The sequence below is a fragment of the Cupressus sempervirens genome, chromosome 3 (assembly GCF_028749045.1).
Source record: "Cupressus sempervirens isolate cs-2001-9-10 chromosome 3, ASM2874904v1, whole genome shotgun sequence".
NCBI lineage: Eukaryota > Viridiplantae > Streptophyta > Pinopsida > Cupressales > Cupressaceae > Cupressus > Cupressus sempervirens.
This window is the reverse complement of record NC_143120.1, coordinates 534972453-534993919: the sequence shown is the minus strand read 5'-3', so window position 1 is coordinate 534993919 and position 21467 is coordinate 534972453.

The window sequence follows — 21467 nt, the reverse complement described above, 5'->3', positions numbered from 1 at the left end:
AATTGATTAATTTGATTATAACCTATAGTTTGACTATGCTATCCTAAGTTCATTATTTAATTAAAAGAACATGTCCCCTTTTAATTAAATAAACGACCCCATTCTTCTAACCCACATAAATTCCTCTTTCTATTTTGCAAATAAAAGAATAGGCTTTGTGAGAATTTTTATCTTATTTGGGAAGTAAGCTTAAATTCTATTGGTTAACTTGTGTGTGCACATAGATCACTCCTCTTTTCAAACACAACCGTTGATCATTCATCATCTCCATCTTGATCTCTACCATCCGTACAACTTTAAAAGGGAGAGAGCTTTCTCCCTCAAAGGATCCACACTCTTGAGTATTTTTATCCTATAGGTTTTCCATTCGAATTCTTCTGAGCTTTTTGTGGAGAACTTCTATTTTTTGTCTACATTTACATTTCTTTCATCCATGGCATTTTGTTATATGGCATCCTAGTTTAGTTGCATGTAGTGTAGTTCTTTTGCAAATAGTTTAGATCACATAGTCTAATTAGTATGGATGTAACACTTTCATTTGTTTAGCCTAGTTGCATTGTGCATTTCATCTTAGTTTACTCTCATCCCTGCATTGCATATTCAAGAATTCTTTGACACTAGCATTCTTGCTCTTGCTCAAAGAATCTCCCACCTCATGGTTTACTAGCTAGAGCTATGTTTCTAATGCTCAGAAGAGAGCTCTCTTTGTGCTCATTTTTATGCCTCTTGCACTCCATGATTAGGGAGCTCTAAGCTACCATTTCAAGTTACCAATCTATGGAAAACCTTGGATAAAAGGGTTTAGATAAGTGCACTTGTCTTAGTGTACAACTACATCAAAACTTGGAAAATCAATCATTGAAGTTGGTCTTCAACTATGTAAAGTGTTTCTTCCAACTTCCTTTAAGTGCATTGGATACACTGATTAATACACATAAGGCATATGTGGCTAAATCTACTACATTCAAGTTTTTAGCCACAAACTTGTCATATGAGGTCTTTTCTGCCAAGCATTCCTCCAACTAATTCTCTAGAAATGTTACCTATGGGAATAAGTGTCCTCTTAAGAGAGTGAATCTCTTTAGAAATTTCTCTTTTTTTCTTGAGTATTCCTTATGTTGTCACGAAGTGTCTGCATTGTATGCTCAATGGTATTTAACTTTTGATTCTACTTTAGAAATTTGTTAGTGATCTAAAGCTTAGTTACCTTTTCTTTGATTTGATCATCAAATTCTTTAAGATGGTTGTATGCCAAGTTGTAGTTAGCATAAGCCTGTTTTCCTTCTTCTATACATTGTCTTAATGCTTTAATGCACATATTCAAAGTTTCTATATAATTCCTCATATTAGTACACATAGTATCAAGGATATTACCATCATTCTCTATTTGTACTTGAATTGAAGCTACATTAGCAAGTGTTGAGAACTCATTATCAAAATCTTTACACAAAATAGATGCACACTGTTGAATATCTATAGGTGTGTCAATAGGGCTTACTATCTTTTCTATCCTATCTAGAACTAAAGTCAAAGTCTTTTCAATGGACTTGACTAATTTCTTCTTCTCAAGAAATTTACTCAGAGAAGATATGATATTTTGTGCTTTATCTTCTTCATTTGACTAAACTATTGCTATTGTGACCACTGCTGCTTGAGTAGGTGGTGTAGAGGGTGTTGCTATTGTTGTTGCCAAGGGAACACTTGAAATAGTTGCTTCAATGCTAGATTCAATTTTATTTTTAGCAAGTTCATATTCTTCCTTAGGCTCCTAATCTTCTTCTTCATTGGATGAGCTACTATAGTCCACAATATTGCCAACAATGCTGGCACAAAAATCTTTGAATGGGTCCTTAGTTCTATCAACTATCACATTGGTGTTATCTATTTGCATAGATTCACTACCAATGGTGATATTCGATGAATCACTAGAAATTGGTGTTGATGCTAGTTGCTCAAAACTATGAGGTGGATTTTCTATTGTAGGACTTGCTTCCTCTGTTTGTGCACATTTCTTAGACTCCTTAGGCATAGGACTTTCCTTCTTTGCACTCTTTTCTGACATAGGGCTTGCCTTTTCTATCTGTGCACTCTTTGTTTTCATAGTGCTTGCCTTCTTTGGCATAGAATTCATGTATGTGAATCTAGCCTTTTTAGTTTCCACATTTATTTCTTCATAATTTCCTCCCATAAGGAGAATAGATCTCCTTTCATTTCTCAATAGAGGTGCTATACCTTTTAGAATTTCTATTATCTCTTCCTCATTATTTACAATGTATAGCTTTTTCACCATATTGATTCTTGTTTTCTTATCTTCCTCTATTACTATGTTTTTTTTCTATTTCTCAATCTATTATACAAGTCTTCAAGTATTTGTTCTCTTATATTATCAAACCTTTTATCTTTAAGAATCATATTTCTAACTATAGCATTCTCTTAGCTCTACCTGTCTTTGATATATATTATTATACAAATCATAGTATTTATTTAATTGCACAATATTTTTTTCATTAATAATTTTCATGTTGAGATTCTCTACCATGGGTTTCCATGCTTTTTGTTTGGTTGAGCTCTTTTCTTCTTGATCAACTAGCTCTCCTTGTCTGTCACCAATTTCTTCTTTAGATTCAGAAGAACTAATCTACAAGGTTCTTCTCTTCTTGCTTAGATCACTTTTTGTCTACTTGATTCTATTCTTAGGAGGGGTTCTATTCCTTTAAAGTCTTGTAGATTTCTTTGGTACAGGCACTTCCTCATTCTCTACTAGATTCCTTGGTGGTTGCTATTGCATATGGCATAGTAAATTCTTGTGCACTTGTCTATGAAACTATGACCTCTTCAATAGGTCCTACTACTACAATGGGTGTAGGGGTCAATACCTCAAATTAACCACTAGCCTTCATTTCCATGGCTATACCTTTCACCTCATCAAATTCTTTTCTTTTCATTCTTGATTCTTTCAAAATAGAATCAATCACCTTTTCCACCTTCTTCTTGGAGTCCTTTATTATCTAGCTTATTTTTACTTCTCTCATTTTCTTAGAATATGTCCCCCATTTAGGACATTTAGAATCAACTTTTGAGTGAAGGATTATCTGTGCATACCCTTCAACCAATTCCTCACTCATTTCATAACCCATAGGTTCAATAAACTTGACTCAAGAAACTACAACTTCCATACAAGTGAATTCTATTTCAACCATAAAATATAATTCATCCTTGTATTTTTTCACTAGAATAGAATGTATCCTATACCTTTGCTTCATTTCTACTTGGAAAGACTTCATCATTCTGTCAATGTCATTGTCTCTGATTGCTTTAGGTCTTGTCTTGTATATGTGAGTGATTGTCTGCATTGCGCACTCACTTCCATCCCAATTCATGATTCTAGGGAACTTCTTAGATGTGTAGAAGAATATGTGTGTTAGTAGGGATTCAAACCTAAAGACTGCACTCCTAGACTTCTTGATTCTTGATATATTATCCAATAGCTATGTTTGAATAATGTCACATAAGTTAACATCTTCACCTTTTACTACTAGGTAGGCTGCATGAAGAAATCTTACAGGGACTGAATCTATCCTAGATCCATGATTGAATTTGTATCCCAAAAAATTTCAAATTATTCTTACTCCATCATCTTGAATGCTATTGACCTTCATGCTTTCGCCATCAAAACATGTGTTGAGATTTGTCTCAACTATCTTGTGCACATTCTTAATGTTTACTGGATTACTTCCTTCATTACTCAAACCTATGACCTTGTGAATTAGGTCATTATTAATACATATGATAGAGTCTCCTAGCCATAAAAGATCATCATTTACTCTACTTAAAATTATCTATGTCCATTCATGATTGTTGAAGGCTATGTAGAACATATGCTTAACTAGGTAACTAGGTTAAGTTGCTCTAGATATCCATATTCAGGTTTTAGTGACAATTCATTTTTACACATTTTCTCCAGCTCCTTATGAATCTTTGTATCACCTATGCTTTAAATTTTTCAATGGATATAACCTCTTATATCCTTGACATGAAGAATGTTTTCTGGAACTTGCAAAAATGCTCCACTAGGGTTATCAAGCAAAGAAACAAATGGGTGTTTCTTGAAATTGTATCTAGGTCTGTTGCTGACATTAAAAACTTCTTATCTTGCCAATTCTGAAAGATTATGCTCAAAAAATTCAAAAAATACCTTAACTTCACATATTAGGGTTTTTGGTGACTTCGTGTGTCTACAAACTTCTTTAAAACTTAAAATCTTACTTTGATCTCCCACTTAGATTTCACACAAACAAATGATGTATGCAAATCAATTTGCATCCTTTAAATCTTTCATAATTTGTATTTCACATTAAATGCATATCTACCACTAGTTCAGTATACTATCTCTATATAAAAAAGAGTTTATTCTTCTTATATATCCTTATCCTGATCATATTAAGCAATGTGCACTTAGTTATAGAATTTTCTCAATGCCTAGTATATATTATCAATTGCACAACCTATAATATTTTTTCTAATAGTAGTTATCAATAACTGATGCTCTATTCCACTAAGAATGCTTAATTCTGGTAGGATGAGTCACAAATAATAAGTGACTTTGCTATCTTGTCAAGTATATTAGGATGAGCTTCTTCTTGAATTGTGTGAGAGCTTTCTGGTTCCTTTGCCTTTACAAATGATTCCTTTTACTCTTCTATCATTTCTTCCTATTTAGGTTTCTTCTATCCATTCTACAAAACTTTTTTGTGTGTCCAAAGTTGTTACACAATTGGCATTCTGGTACATTCCTTATTTTTTCATTTTGTTGGTCGGTAGGTGCTCTACAATTCCTTGCAATGTGTCCAAGATTGTTGCATCTATAACAAAAAGTTTGTCTTCTTTCTCCACTTTCATTGTTGTGAGATCTTCTTCTATTTGCTACATGGTTAGTATTCCTAAACATTCTACTATTTGTATTATTATTACTATCAAATTTAGGTTTCTTAAAATCTACTGCATAATGTCCATATCCTTGACAATTATGACAATACAAATTTGAAATAGGTTTTAAGGACTTACCTTTGCAATCATCTTTAGTGTGTTCAAGTTCATTACACCAAGCATGAGATTCCCTTCTTTTATTGACCTCATCTTGATTAGATTCTTTATCTTTCTTCGAGTGAGTAACATTCTCTTTGTCTTTATATGTATCATCAGTTTTGCTTAGGTCCTTCTTGACTTTAGGAGTGTTAGATTCCTTTCTCTCAATAGATTTCTTGGCAGACTGTCGAAGAAAGAATCCAAGCCTAGTTTTGTCATAACTGGGTCTTTGTACAAATATTTGCTCTTCAATCTTTTCACTACTAGTATAAAATTTCTCAAGTTTCTATTTGGTTTGCATCAACTCACCTTTCACAATAGTGTTGTATATTTCTAATTTTGCATATTCTAACTTGATAGATTCTAATTCAAATGTTACCTTGCTTAACTAGGATCTTAGATCTGAATTTTCAGCTTTTATTTTAGAGTCATTCTTTCCTCCATTTTTCTTAAGAGTTAGCTGAAGTTCAACTATTTTTAACTCATGTTTTAGCATTTCATTTTCTTTCTTTAGATCTTCAATAGCATCATCACTAGTTTTCTTACTAGGTCCTTTTTTCTTCAAATCATCTATCTTGTCCTTTAGTTCACCAATGTAATCTTTTCTATCTTTTTATATATCTTTAAGGCCATCTCTTTCATCAATAAGGAGATCAATTTGTTCAAGAGCTTCTTCAAGATTCTTCTTCAAGCGTTCCATATCCATAGGGATCATATTCAAGTTGTTAAGCCTCTTTTGAATAAGTAGGCTCTAATACCAATTGTTAGAAATAGATAATACTGAGGCCGGGGGGGGGGGGGGGGGGCTGTGGGTGAATCAATATTTTCAATCTTTTTACCCATAATTGAATCTTATTAATTACTTTTCCACATGCATGAAAAGAATACCACTTGTGCTAAACAAAATAAGAAACTATACAAGAAGAGAACTCATAACACCATGTTTGTTAAATAAGGAAACCTTGGCCAATGGAAAACCTTGATGGGGATGAAACCCACAAGATGATTCACCATATAAAGTATCTAGTTAAGGATATTGACCCTATTAGGAGTCTATGAAGCATGTATAGTGTCTCAAGTCCCTATTAGGAGACTAAGCCTTTTTAGAAGCCTCAACCCTATTAGGAGTTGATAGATTATATACAAATGTGTACAAGAAGAGCCCACTACCCTAACATGCAACTATACAATAAGTTCTTCTAGAGAATAGATATACACACAATACTAGATTATTTGTTGTACTTCACAAATCTTCTAATTATCAATTCTTCATACAAAGAATGACTATGTACATATCAATTTTCATCATATCTTGCATAGTATTGCTTCGCATCACAACTGATAACATCGCATTCACTTGTTACTCACATGTCACAAGATCATATCAACTTCACAATTATAGGTTACATATGATCATCAGATTGCTACACACTAACTTTGAAAATGAAGTTCTTTACTTATACGAAACATATTGATAAAATCTTCCTTTAGTCAACTCACATAACATCCTTAGAGTTGACTCACCAAGAAATAATAATTAAAGCAATTAATCAGGTCATTCAACACATTCTACTAATATACTTTGTTATGTGCTATAACATCACTGCATCACTAATTTCTTTATAACTTGAACTTGGCTAGACATATGGACATGTGCACTGGTATACATCATCAATATGATGTCATGCATCTCTGGTTAACTATGCAAGAGAATATTCTAAGGGAATATTATACTATCAATAAATTTGTCATGTTTTTGTAACACTGTCTAAAACTTAGACAATTTTCTTTCACATATAATCATGACCAATCTACAAAACAAATATGTTGCAATAAATGACAACCATATACTTTACCTTATCTGATTTATTGGTCATATTTCCAACATATATTGGAGTACTAAAGCTTGTGGGTATCATCCCCACCCTAGTTTTACTTTTTATTTGAAAGATTTCTAGGTCACCAAAACTTGTGTTAAAGTGTTGTGTATTCTTTCATGTTTTTTCACTTTCTCATGCATACAGTTAGATTAGAATTCAAATAAAGGATTAATTACTAATTGGGGTAAAATTTTGAGAAGTTACTAATTCGCCCCTCCCCTCTCAGTAATTTAGCTTGTCATAATATTTCCAACAATTGGTATCAGAGCATTCTGGTTCTCAGAGAAAAGTTTAATGGATTGAGCAAAGATCAATTGCCATGCAGGTATTCAGACTTAACAAGGCTATTGACAATGAAAAGCTAGATTTGGAATTGGTCATTGGACAACTTAAGAAAGAAAAAGAGCAACTCTCTCAATCCCTAAAAAGAAGAAAATATCTTACAATATAGATGAATGATTCACTCTACATTGAAGAAAGAATTGAAGATATCTATCCAAGAAATTTAGATGAAGCTGATGAAGCAATCAAAGAACAATACTCTTTAAGAAGAAGTAAGAAAACTAAGAAGTGAACAAGAAATTTAGTCAGTGAGATTGTGTGAAGTCATGGAAGTCACATGGAAGAGAAAGACAAGATAAGAGAAGAGATAGAAGAAAAGAACAATGAAATTCAACACCTATCCCTTCATCAAGTAGACTTCATTGATCAACTCACCAATGCAAATGAAGAAATTATGAACCTAAGATCAGAGAATGAAAGATCTTAGAATGATCTAAATATTTAAAGGCAACCCAATGAAAGAATATTAAAATCTCAAGAAAACATGAATTAGTTAAATGAACAAATTCACTTTAGATAAAAAGGAAAAGTAGAAATTAGATATACAAAAGAAGGAGAATCATCCAAGAAAAGAACTCAAAGGAACCAAAAACCAACTTGCAATAATTGAAGTAAGATAGGTCATACTTCAAAAAAATGTTGGAGTAATAGGAAATCAAAATTCAATGGAAAATGCTACAATTGTAATCAGCATGGTCATAGAGAAAATCAATGCAAAGAGAAACCAAGATTTAAAGGCAAATGTCATAAATGTAAGAAGCATGGGCACAAGTCATTAGAATGAAAAACCAAGATATTGAATCCAGTAGAATAAATTATGAAAGCTATATTTAGTTGAGACTATAACACTTGGTGCGGATGTCATTACTATTGAGAATTTGGACACATTGGAATGAATTTTATAAAACATCACATGAGGAAAAGAAATACTTCCAAAAGATGTTTCATCTATACAAAACTTGGTCATCTTGCCAAGAACTATATGAATACTAGAAGAATAGAAGATGAAAAGAAGGTAAACACTAATAACATTTTTAAAAAAAAGATGAGACAACAATGGGTTCCAAAGTCTACCAAGAATACAAGTCTGAGAAATAATGATTAAGTCACTCAAGAATTGGGTGACTCAACTATTTCCACTTGATTTCTCAAAGGAGAATTGGAACTAGGCTACCAAAGGTGACATCTAAATAAGTTCTAGTTGACAGGACAAAAGATCCATATCAACATACGAGATGTGAAAGTGATCACCAAAGATACTAGTTACTACCGAGTTATCTTACTTATTGAGTAAAGATGGTAGCTACTAGAAGCAAAGCAAAATGAAGATTAGACATGTTGGTTCATGGTGTAGAATGGAAGGCACCAAATATCCATTCTCATTTTAAATGTGCAAATTGGTAACCTAAAAATGGATGAATGTTTAAAGGAGTTATGTGTTGATGGAATTTTGAAACCTGAGCATCAACATCTCAAGGCAAAAGGTTTAACCCATATTCCTCACATGCCCCATGATTTCCAAGTAAAATGGATTAGGTATATCCTCAATCATGTGCACAATGGACAACTTTGGTTGGAGCAACCAATTTTAATAACATAGAAGATGATCCATAGGATCACTGGTCTCCTAACATTGATGAAAGCTAAAATGACAAAAACCCTAGGTCAGGTCAAACTGGAAAAGAAATCCCTAGCTGGCTAGGATGGTAGGGGAATGAAAATTAGCAATGTCACTAACATGGAATTGAAGTTTGGTATTCATGTCATTGCACACAAGATCTACAATTTGAGTAAGTTGAATAGTGTGTCATGTGAAGTCATAGACCTGGCATACAAAGTGGTCAAGAATAACCTATCTCTTGACCTTTCTAAGCTACTATTTAATTAATTTAACAAGAACATGGAGATCATCAAGACATTGAAGAACAATCCACGTAAGTTTGGCTCACTTTTGATATGCTTATTCTTTTATGTTCATAAATTCTTTCCATCAAAAAGTACTATTGTGTAGAGGAAAGATGTTCCATTACATTATTAGATAAATGAATACATTGCTGAGATGGGAGAAAACTACACTAGTATTATGGATAACTATTTTGATGCAATCAAGAAGAAAATGAATAACAAATATTGAATCCCCAAGAAACTAGTTGAGGACTATAAGGATGATGTATGTTTTATGGTGGATAGTTATAAGGTATACATTCAGACAGTTAGGCCTAGAATTTCATGGGTGAAACCTCTAGGATATGAGGTAAACATTGATGAAACAAAGATATAATTGAGACACTAATAAATGAACCAGTTGACCCCAAGGCTATATATTTTGGTACATGTCATGAGGCCAAGGCCCAAATAGAATTGGAGATCAAGCTCACTCGAGCAATTAGCAAAGGTAAAAAATGATTTCCAAGTTGAAAACAAGTTCTACTCTCTTGTCAACCGAGGGAAAAGGTGAAGATGAAGAAGTAGAGGATAAAGAATCAAAGGAAGAGGAATCACTAAAGATAAAGGGCAAGATAATTGTTACTAAGCCTACCAAGACATTCACTGCAATATTCACTAGGGGATCCTCTAGAAAGAAAGAAAACAAAGAAGGGGGAGACATGATTTTCAAGAGGTCTCCACCCACATTTTGAATAGAGGATGCGGGAATTGGAATCAAGTTCTAGGATAAAATATTTCAAGACATTAAAATATGAAACCAAAACAGCTGATGAACAAAAGCAAATTGAAGATATTTTGATATCTAAAATGGGAAAATGAAAATACTCACTTAACCAGCTCACTCAGTGAATTCCAGATGCATTATGAATAAATGAAGCCAAGATGAACACATGAAATGCAAACTACAAAGGATATTCATGAGAAAACCCTAAGGCAACTTATGTCAAACCTAAGTGATGAGGAAGTGAAAGAATCTTCAAAGAAAAATGAAAAAAAATTGAATTTAAGATTCAATACTTGTCTAATTTTGTTAAAAGAAATAGAGCATGTTGTGAAGAATGCAACAAATACATGGAAAAATTGTTGGAAATAATATGACAAGCTAAGTTACTAAGAGGGGAGGGGTGAATCAGTAACCTCTAAAATTTTTTTCCCAATTAGAAATTAATCCTTTATATGAATTTTGATCTAACTTCATGCATGAGAAACTTAGAAAACATGAAAGCATACATAACACTTTGACACATAGATTTGGTGACCCAAAAACCTTCCAAATAGAAAGTAAAACTAGGGTGGGTATGATATCCACAAGCTTTAGTACTATAGTATAAAGTTGTTTGGTTAAGGCTCACATTGATCACTTTTGATGATCTACCCTATTAGGAGTAATAAGGACTGCTAGGTCCACCTTGCGAAAGGTTTTTCAAACATATAATAGAGTATGCATTTAGAAAAGAGATTTACATAAGACTATTAGGTCTACCTTGTTTAAGGATTTGACTGATCCACCTGTTAGGATGAAGTAGTAGTTGATCTCTAATCCACAACTTGGTTTGCTGAATGAGATTCCTTTGAGTATAAAAATCACCTTTCTATGATAGATGAATCTTTGTTACTCCTTATACTATTGTAGCCTTTGTAATTCATACTTCTACTTTCTTATAATGATTAAATTACTTTCTTTTTGATTCCATATATATATTGGATGTGATACAATACATTACATAAATATCAATCCAATTACATAATTACAAAGTCAGCCACAATACAAGTTTACACAAAATATTACAAAGTTAGCCAAAGTGTAGAAACTCAGACTCTAAATACTGACTTAGTGAGGTTCTAATATTTGACATCCACTATCATTGCTCGACATCATTATGCACTCAATAGACATAGAAGCTTGATTCATATTGATCACTTCCAAGTAGTCTTGAACTCGGTCTACACTAGTGACTTGATGAATACTGTGAAACTCGACATATAAACTAAATCACTTGGTTACCACTACATAGCTTGGTAAACACTATCACCTTGAGCTCAATATAAATTGAGTCTCTTGGTTAACACTAAGTAGCATGATCAATCCTAGGCTCGCATCATATCAACTACAAGCTCGGTAAGCACTGCAGAACTTGGTTTGCACTAGTAAACTTGGCATACACTAAGATGCTCGATTTACACTGCTAATATTTACAATAGTTGTATCTACTCAGCATACACTGGAACTTGTCCAAAGGACTTAGTAGCAATTGTAAAACTCAATAACAACTAAAATCCTTGGGTAACATTGTTAACTATACAATAAGCTTTGTATGAACTCACAATCTAAATAAGTGTATGTCATTAATAACAAACATGACTGGAATGTCAACAATCTCCCCCTTAGCATTAGTAACAAAACACTTATTAGTCAAAACTAAATTATTCCATCACCTTATATCTCCAACTTGGTAGAGTATATTGTTTTTGAGATTTTTCAAAATTGTTTTTGTAAATGATACATTTATGTACATGGTAATGCTATACATGTACTATACATACAATATTTCTTTACAGTTTCTTACAATTTTCTCCCCCTATCTTTTTACATCTTTCTCCTCTTTATATCATCTTATATCTTCTCCACCTTTTTATTTCCTTATAACTTCTCCCCCTTTTTGACATTAATGCCAAAAAATTATGCTATATGTATTTACATAGTAATGCCAAAATAAGACAAGAAATCTGAATGTACCTCTAGAATGATTACCAAAGTCTTGTCCCTGTTCTCTTGCAAGACCTTGCATGTGTGTAGTGCAATTTGCACTTCTATTGACAACTCATTCATGTGGTCTGTGATAGAGAATTTATTATCATGGATGGGGGTTTTTGAATGTGCAATGTGCTTTTGTAGTACATCCATGTTGGGTAGTATCATATTTTAAATATCTACCAATGTAGACCTGATTCTTGCTTCTTCTCTAAGAAATTTAGCCTACATATCTATCAAAAATATGATCTTGAAATGTGCAAAGATTGAACTTGGGTCAAGCTACAATTTCTAAGCACTTGCTTTGAGATTTTCATCAATCTTAGACAATTTGTCCTTTATTTCCATAGTAAAGCTTGGAATATCACATAGTTTACCAAAAAGTAAAGTCACATTTGTACAAGAAGTTTCTAGAGAACTCAAAATAGTAGATAAATCTACTTGGTAAATGGAAATTTGTTGAGCAGAGATCCTCTAACACTTTATTTTCAAACTTTCTCTCTATTTTTTATAATAATTTATCTTGTCCATCTAGATCTTCATTATACTTCTGGACTACTTCTACCAAGTGAAACAAAATAGGCTGACAAGAATCAATCTCTATGCCTATAGCCTCTACCAAAATATTCTTGGCATCCTCAATGATTTTAAATTCTTTATCTCTTTCTTCTCTTAGTCTCTTCTACTTGGCTTTCTTTTGGAGTAATTCTCTAAAGGTTTGCATTTGATCAGGAGTAGGTTTTGAAATATCCCAATTTAGAATCACAATTTCCTCATCAAGATCAACATCCTCCTCCTTTTCTTTTCCTTTGGCCAAAAATTTTGTGCTCAGTTGAGGCTTGGTCTCAACTTTTCTTGCACTTATTACTTGTGTACTTGGAGTGGAAATAATAGTAGAAATAGTGGGGCTTTCTACAAAAATTGATACTTCACTTATTGTAGAAATACTAGTAGAAGTACCTGTTAAAACCAAAATTGATGTATCCAAAACTATTGAAGATGGAAGAGTCTATAGCTCAGTAGATGAAGTAGTTGACACTTTAGTCAATGATGTACTGAGCTATATTGGTGCAAATATTTATTGGATGGTTGTAATTGGAGTGCTAGACACAATCAATCCTATAGAGGTTGTCTTTGTGCTTGATATTGTCAATACTTTTCTTGGAGAATGAGGAAGTGAGGCTATAACCAATCTAGCAATCTTAACTGGGTTAGTTTCCTCTGTATCCTAAGTTTCTTCCTCAGTAGCCTCTTGCTCATGTTCCTCTTCATTATCAATGTTATCAAAATGTGTTATCTCTTCATCATTTTCCTCTTTATCATCATCATCATCTTTGTCACTTATGCTGACTAGAAAATCACTTAGTTTATGAAGAAGATATACATTCTTCCATATATTTGTTGTATTTTTCACAACATGCTCTATGTCTCTCATCAATACAAGACAAGTGTTGAATTTCAAGGTTAGTTTTTCTTCATTCTTCTTCATGGATTCATTCACCTCTTTGTTTATTAGGCTTGGCATAAGTTTCCTCAAGGTTTGTTCATATATATCTTTAGTAGTTTTCTTTGCAAATTCCCATCTTGGATTGATCTTATCCATCAAAACACTAGGAATCTAAAGTGCAAGATTATTAGGTGAGTATTTCCACTTACCCATTTTATCCATCACCAAATCTTCAATCTTCTTCTATTCTGCTTCAGTTCTAATCTCATACTTCAATCCTAATCTCATACTTCAATGTGTTGAAGTTGGTTATTTTGGCCCTTGACTGAAAATTCTTAAATCTATCTTAGAAGGTGGGTGGAGGTTTCTTAAATATTATTCTTCTCCTTCCTTGTCTGATTTCTTCTTAGAGGATCTCTTGGTGAACACGACAGTGGATGGCTTAGTAGGATTCATAATTATTACCTTGCCATTTTTCTTTAGTGGATCTTCCTCCTCTAATTTTTCCTCATCCTCTGCTTCTTCATCCTCACCTTTTCCCACTGTTAACAAAAGAATTGAACTTGTTTTCAATTTGGCAATTCTCTTCTTGCCTTTATTTACTGCCTAAGGGAGTTTGATCTCATATTCTATCTTGGCCTTGGTTTCATCAGATGTACCAAAATAGGCTACCTTAGGATCAACTAGTTCATTAATCAGTGCCTCAATAATATCTTTCATTTCATCAATGTTAACCTCATATCAAAGAGGTTTCACCCATGAAACTCTAGTCCTAACTATTTGAATGTATACTTTATCACTATCTACCATAAAACATATATCATCCTTCTAATCGTCAACTAGTTTCATGGGGATTTGGAATCTATTATTCATTTTCTCCTTGAATATAGAAAAAAAAAAATCCATAATACTATTGTAATTTTCACCCATCTCAAGAATGTACTCATTAATTTGATAGAGTATAGGCACATGTTTTATCCATATAATAGTACCTTTTGAAGGAAAGAATGTTTGAAAATAGAAGAATAAGCATGTTGATAGAGAGCCAAGCTTACATGGATTTTTCTTTTATCTTCTGATGCTCTCCATGTTCTTGTTGAATTATTTCAACAGTAGCTCAACAAGGTCAAAAGAAAGATCATTCTTGACTATCTTGTATGCCAAGTCTGCTACCTGACATAGAACACTATTCAACCTGCTTGAATTGTAGATCTTGTGTGCAATGATATGGATGTTAAAATTCAATTCCATATATGTTATATTGCTTATTTTCATACCTCATATATTCCATGCTACTAGGATTTTCTTTTCCAATTCAGCTTAACTTAGGGTTTTGGTCATCTTAGCTTTTACCAATATGGGGAGACTAGTGATCCCATGGATCATCTTATTCATGATAAAAATTGGTTGCTCCAACCATATCTTTTCACTATGGATTCAATTGAGAATGATTCAAGGAAGGATAGAAAAAACTAGGGCCAATGGTATACCCAACTCTTTGAACCACCCTACAAGAGTTAACACAATAGAAGCAAACATAAAGAATAGAAACCAAAGGAGGAAGAAGAGTGAAAATAATTTTATTTATTCATCCAAATATCTTCATACATTCCTAGTTTTAAGGCCTTCTAGGTTATGGCCAAATACAAATACATTCACATTCAAAGATCCAACATCAAATTCACACTTTCCAGTTCTGCTCTACAATCCTCTTCCAAAATTGCCTATCTACTTAGCTCTAAGCCTAAACACTCTATTTATACCATCCAAAATGGATTAAAAATAATTCTAGAACATGGAGAAGCCACAAGTCAGCTCTCAACAAATATTAAATAAAATAAACCAAAATTAAATACATAAGTCGGCCTGCATCAGTAATTAATTGTCCTAAAATTGATGTCCAAGATAAATCATAATATCTCCTAGCTTCAATTGAGTTAGGACTTGTGCTTCAAACTATGGGTGGATATCTAGGTACTCTATTAATCCTTAAGTGTGCAAAGTTTTATTCATCAAAGAAAAGTGTGCATCCATTTTGAAAGTTGAGCATAGCAAATTGTCATGCAAAACTGCTAGAAATTGATGTTCTGGGAGAATTGCCATATCTTGCAAACTATAAGGAGTTAGGATTTTCACTCTAGAAAATAGATATTAATCTAGGCCCTCTTCAATCCTTGAAGTGTTTAACCCTTAATTGATTATGTAAAATTAGTTATATGGTCTTCAACAAGAAACACAGTTTTAGTAGAACTCAATTTCAGTAGCTGAATAAAAACTAAAAACATGCAAGATAGTACTGCAACCTAGGATGCTCCTACAATAGACAACCAGGGTTAGAAGAAATTATTCTCTTGAATCATTAAGATGTCACAACCTAAGCTAAATCCAACTTAGATTGAGAAATCCATGAAGCATCTTCCATAGGTCTATTCTTTGCTTCAACAGATATTCATAATAATCTTTTCCTCTTGTGCTCTTACCAATTCTCTACTCCAATACCTATTCAAATTCTTCAATTTTCTTCTTAGGATAGTCCTTCAATATAGTAAATTCATCATCTAATTCATGATACTTGTATAAATTAGAAACATTTATTATAGTAGATATATCTATGTCACTAGGTACCTCAACTTCATAAGCATTTCCACTGTCAAATTTCTTCAAGATCTTACAAGGTCCAAACTTCTTTATCTTTACCTTATTGTATGTTCCAACTGAAAATATTTCTTTCTAAAAATGAACGATTACCTCTTCACCAAATTGAAAATCATGATGTCTCCTAGACTAATCAACATTATCCTTATACTTTTGATTATTTTGTTCTATCCTCAACTTCACTTCCTTATGCAAAGACTCCATAAAATTAGCAAATTCTTCTCCTATGACACTTCCCTTTTCTTCACCAGAAATATCTTTCAAATCTAATACTCCTCTAGGCTTCATTCCAGTAACAATATCAAAAGGCGTCTTCCTTGTACTCCTATTCACAAAATTATTATATGTAAAGTCAACTTGTGCCAACACCATCTCCCAATTTCTTGGCTTATTGCCAACTAAACATCTCAGCAAGTTACCCAAGCTTCTATTTACAACCTCTATCTATCCATTTGTTTGTGGATGGAATGTAGAACTAAACTTCAATTTAGTACCCATCTTCTTACACAAAGTCTTCCAAAAATAACCAATAAACATACTGTCTCTATCATAAATAATACTTCTTGGTAATCCATGCAATCTCATAATCTCTTTAAAGAAAAGTTGAACAACATGCTCAACATTTGATGTCTTCTTACATGGTATCAAATGAACCATCTTCTAAAATTTTTCCACTACAAAAAATATGGAATCATACCCCTTCACTATCTTAGGCAATCCAAGAACAAAATCCATACTAATGTCTATCCAAGGTTTCTCAGGAATAGTAATAGGTGGATACAAACTAGTATTTTGACTCACTCCTTTTGCAACTTGACAAACTCTGCAACTCTTTACAAATTTCTAAATATCCTTATACTTTTGCAGCTAATAATACTTCTCTTTCAACAAACTCAATGTTTTATCAATTCCAAAATGTCCAGCTAATCCACCACTATGTTTTTCCTTAATTAGATTCAACCTCATAGAACTTCTAGGAATACACAACTGAATACCTTTGAACAACATATCTTCTTGAATGAAATACTCATCATACTTACTTATGTGATTAGTCAGATTTGGTGCTCTGCACTCTCTCCACACCTCAAAAAAATTAGGATCAGCATCATACAACTCTTTCATTTCATCAAAACCAAGAACTTCAACCTTCATTTCAGTCAACGAAGAACGTCTTCTACTCAATGCATCAACAACTCTATTAGTAACTCCACTCTTGTGCTTAATGATAAATGTAAAATTTTGGAAATACTCAACCTACTTCATATGCCTCCAATTCAATTTATGTTGACTTTCCAAGTATTGTAAAGCTTTATGATTAGTATACAACACAAACTCATTAGGAATCAAATAATATGTCCACTTCTTCAATGCTTGAACAATAGTGTAAAACTCTTGATCATACATAGAATACTTCCTTTTAGCATCATTGAACTTTTCACTAAAGAAAGCAATAGGTTTACCTTCTTGACTTAATGCAGCTCCGATTACATTACCACTTGTATCACATTCAACTTCAAATGCTTTGTTGAAATTAGGCAAAGCCAATATGGGTAATTCAGCAACATTTTGTTTCAAAGTCTCAAAACTCTTATCAGATCCATGTGTCCACTTGAATTAATTTTTATCTCCCTTCATTGTCTTAGTCATAGCATTACAAATAGCACTAAAATTCTTAATAACCTTTCTATAAAAACTAGCCAAACCATGAAATGATCTTATCTCACCCACATTCTCAGGTGTAAGCCACTCCAATATTTATTTAACCTTCTTAGGATCCATCTTCAATCCATCATTTGACATCACAAATTCCAAATACACAATCTCCTCTTGCATAAAAGAATTTTTTTTTAGATTAATCAAAAACTTTTCCCTTTTAACTTCTGCAATACTTGTCTAATATGTTCAAGATGTTCTTCCTTAGTCTTACTGAATATCAAAATATCATCCAAATAAACAATTACAAACTTAGCCAAGCATATTTTTGAAACTTCATTCATTAACCTTATGAAAGTACTAGGAGTATTAGTCAAACCAAAAGGCATAACCAACCATTCATAGAAACTATCTTTTGTCTTGAAAGCAATTTTCCATTCATCACCTTCTCTGATTCTAATCCAATGATAGCCACTCTTCAAATCAATCTTTGTAAAATACTTTTCTCCACTCAAATAATCCATTATATCATCCATCCTTAGCATAGGGGACCTATATTTTACTATGATTTTGTTAATACCTCTGGAATCAGTACACATTCTCCATTCTCCATTCTTTTTAGGTGCTAATAGAGCAGGTACAACACATGGACTCAAAATTTCTCTTATCAAACCTTTCTACAACAACTCATGCACTTATCTGTTAAGTTCTTCATTCTTTGTAGGTGTCAATCTATATGGTGCTTTGTTTGGAAAACTAGCTCCAAGAATCAAATCGATATAATGACTTATGCTTCTTACTAGAGGTAAACCATCAAGAATATCACCAAAAACAATATCTTTTTACTCATTCAACAATTTTACAAACTTTTGCTATCATACCAAATTTTTTTACTTGGTCATTACTACCAACACTCGATCCTCTATGAACTATAACAAAACAAAATTGATTATTCTGTACTTTCTTTTCAAATTTCTTTCCATTAACCATGCAAACTTTTATTGTAGTACAACTAACCTCATTTGAACTTTCAATCAAAGGTAGCAATGTTTGTTTCTTCCCATTTACCCAAAGAGTATATTGATTCAATATTCCATCATACACAGGATATCTATCATATTGCAATGGTCTACCCAACAAAATATGACAACAATCCATAGGCATAATATCACACAAGACTTCATCAAAGTAATGTCCAATTTTGAACTTCACAACACATTTTTCACTTACCAATATCTTATGCTCATCTTTGATCCATGAAACATGATAAGGTTTGCGATGTTTCAACCTCTGCAACTACAACTTTGTAACAAAATCTTTTGATGTCAAATTTGTAAAACTTATATCATCAATGATCACCTTACAACATTTTCCATTCATCTTACATCTAGTCTTGAAAAGACTTCTTCTAAGGATAGGTTCCTCACCACTTCCCTTATTACATAAGGTTCTTCTCACCATCATATTTTCTCCAACCTCAAGTCCACTTGGTGAACTCTTAATGTCTTTTTGAATCACAACATTTCTATTATTTTTCCCACTTTTAAAAGATCTACATTCAAAAGATCTATACCCTTCTTTACCACATCTGAAACAATTACCATGAAAACCACCTCTAGGATAAGAATTACCTCTTCCGCGATAAGATCCAATACCTCCTCGGTATGAGCTACCACGTTTTACTTGGTTTTATCTTTTTCATGATTCTTTTATTCACAAATTTTAAATTATCTTGCACAAAACTTTTAGATTTGCCACCTTCATCATAAGATCTACCTCTACCTCTTTGTCTTTGCTCATGCTTCTTTGTCAAGATCTCCTCAGCCTTCATGGCATATTAGTATGCTTCTTCCACACTTTCCAACTTCACAAAACTTATTTAATCATGAATACTAGATCTCAATCCATTTATGTATCTTGCAATTTTCTAAAAATCATCATCTACATGTCTAGATCTGATGTCCAATCTATAGAATTCCTCAGTATACTCTTTCACAGTCATGTCCTTTTGTTTCAAATTTTGCATCTTTCTCAACAAACTAATTTAGTAATCAATAGGAGGGAACTTTTTCTTTACCTTGTTCACCATCTTTAGACAAGTTCTAATCTTCTCATCATCTACATGTCTAGATCTGATGTCCAATCTATAGAATTCCTTAATATACTCTTTCACAGTCATGTCCTTTTGTTTCAAATTTTGGTTCTTTCTCAACAAACTAACTTGGTAATCATCAGGAAGGAACTTTTTCTTTACCTTGTTCACCATCTTTGTCCAAGTTCTAATCTTCTCTTTTCCTCTCCTTTGTCTATTAGTTTGCAAATGCTCCCACCATAGCAAAGCATGACCTTTTAGTCTAGTAACTGCAATCTTCACCTTCTTATTATCAAGAGTGTTTTCATACTCAAAGAAGTTCTCCATATCTAAGATCCAATCTAACACAAAATTGGTATCTAATTTTCCATCATAAGGTACAACTTCTAAAGTATGCTTTGAATTTTCCCTAGACAATACTCTCAACAATCTTTCCTCATCCGGATCTTCTTCAAGTTCTAGATTATGGATTAGTACTGCTACTTCATCATCACTTACATCATCAAGATGTGCTCCTCTCCTCTAGGCTATCTCCATAGCATCTAATCTAGCTGAAATTTTTCTCAATTGATCCAATATAACATTATCAACATTTCCTCTACCACGAACCATCTTTACAAATTAGGTTCCTACAAGATCATAACCCTCTGCAAGTTATAGGTCAAATTCATAGATCTACCACCCTAAAATAAAATCAAAATCAAGGTTCTACATGATTCAATCTCTACAAGGATGAACCTCAAGCTCTAATACCACTTGACACAAGGAAGGATGGGGAAAACTAGGGCCAATGGCACACCCAGCTCTTTGAACCACCCTGCAAGAGTTAACACAATAGAAGAAAACACAAAGATCAACAACCAAAGGAGGAATAAGAGTGAAAATAATTTTATTGATTCATCAAAATATCTTCATAGATTCCCAATTGTAAGGCCTTCTAGGTTATGACCAAATAAAAATACATTCACATTCAAAGATCCAACAACAAATTTGCACTTTCCAATTCTACTTTGCAATCCTCTTCTAAAACTACCTAAATACTTAGCTCTAAGCCTAAAAACTCTATTTATACTAGTAAAAATTTCTTATAGATAATTCTAGAACATAGAGAAGCCATAAGTTAACTCTCAAAAAATATTAAATTAAATAAACCAAAATTAAATACACAAGTCAGCCTGCATAAGCAATTAACTGTCTTAAAATGATGCCCGAGAAAAATCATGATATCTCCTAGCTTTGATTGAGTTAGAATCTTTTCTTCAAATTTTGGGTAGAAATCTAGGTCCTCTACAAACTCTTGAGTGTAAAAAGTATTATTCATCAAGAAAAAGTGCATGTCCATTCTGAAAGTTGAGCACAGAAAACTATCTTACAAAACTACTAGAAATTGATGTTCTGGGAGAATTTCCATATCTCCCAAACTATAAGGATTTAGGATTTTTTCTCTGGAAAATAGATATTATTCTAGGCCCTCTTCATTCCTTGAAGTTTTAAGCCCTTCATTCATTATGAAAAATTAGTTATATGGTCTATAATAGGAACCCAAAAATCAAAAAATGCAGTTTCAACATAACCTAGTTTTAGGAACAGAATAAAAAATGAAAACATGTAGGA